This window comes from Astatotilapia calliptera, chromosome 7 (assembly GCF_964374335.1).
Source record: "Astatotilapia calliptera chromosome 7, fAstCal68.1, whole genome shotgun sequence".
Taxonomy (NCBI): Eukaryota; Metazoa; Chordata; class Actinopteri; order Cichliformes; family Cichlidae; genus Astatotilapia; species Astatotilapia calliptera.
In genome coordinates this window covers 41432652-41433614 of record NC_137428.1, presented here as the reverse complement: position 1 = coordinate 41433614, position 963 = coordinate 41432652, and the positions used below count along the sequence as shown (strand labels likewise).

Below are 963 nucleotides of genomic sequence, written 5' to 3'. Positions count from 1 at the left end.
GTTAGAAAACCATTTTAAAAGTAAAGATTTATTAAATATCTGATGGTTTTCTGTACAGCTGATGTCATCAGTAGAACAGTAGATGTGTGTAGTTATATACCTGTGTACTGCTTTTACTGCAGTATTTGACCTTTTATGGGTGGTATATCATTTTATGACATGAACTATAGATTAAATGTGCAACATGTTTCACATAAACTGTCATGGTCCGGGTGTGTCCTGTCTCCCTCCGAGTTGGCATCTCCACCCCTGGGAGGGGCCTCAGTGTTCTGCTGATTGCTCACACCTGTGGGTAATTAAGCCGGGGACTCATAAGGCCAGCGCACTCAACCTCTCTTCGCCAGATTCTCAGCTAACCCTGGTTAGTGCAGGCCACCACTATGAGGTCACACACGCTTTGTAAACTGCCTTGTCTCATTGTGTGTTTCTCTCACAGCCACGCACCAAGTTGCCAGACACAAATCTCCGCCGATGAGCTCCAATCCGGACGCTGGACCACCTGACAGTCCCACTGGCTGTTCACCCGACTCACCTGCCTGCCTCCCTGCTTCAACGCCAGGAATTTCGGACCACTCACCCAGACCACCCACCCCTCCACGCCACTACAGACCACCCGCGGCAAGTACGCAGTGCTAAGGAAAATTCAGAACGAACAGTTTGCCCATATTCCTCCTGAACCATACCTGAACGTCTGTACTCTATTTACAGTGACTCTGACCCTAACCCCGGACCCAGTTTGACTCTCCCTCCAGCCCAACCCCCGGAACTCCTGTTTCCACTGACCAACACCAGATTGCTTACTTAGCCCAGGCTGCTTAAAACCCCTTTGGTTTAGTTGTGGCATTTTGCACTTGTTAAACGCACATTCCAGTTTCCTGTTTATGAACACTTATTGACAAAATAAACGTTGTCTCTAAAACTACTTACGTGCTGTTCGGCTTCCAGCATTTGAGTCCTTTCTCT

The 963-nt window shown here is 48.0% G+C and overlaps 1 long non-coding RNA gene across 1 annotated transcript; it reads left to right on the top strand.

The window, feature by feature from the left end:
• Nucleotides 1-338: 338 nt before the first annotated feature.
• On the top strand, nt 339-963 carry LOC113025296 (uncharacterized). The gene is made up of 3 exons (XR_003272783.2): nt 339-361; nt 437-622; nt 709-963. It is a non-coding gene; the product is annotated as an uncharacterized LOC113025296 (long non-coding RNA).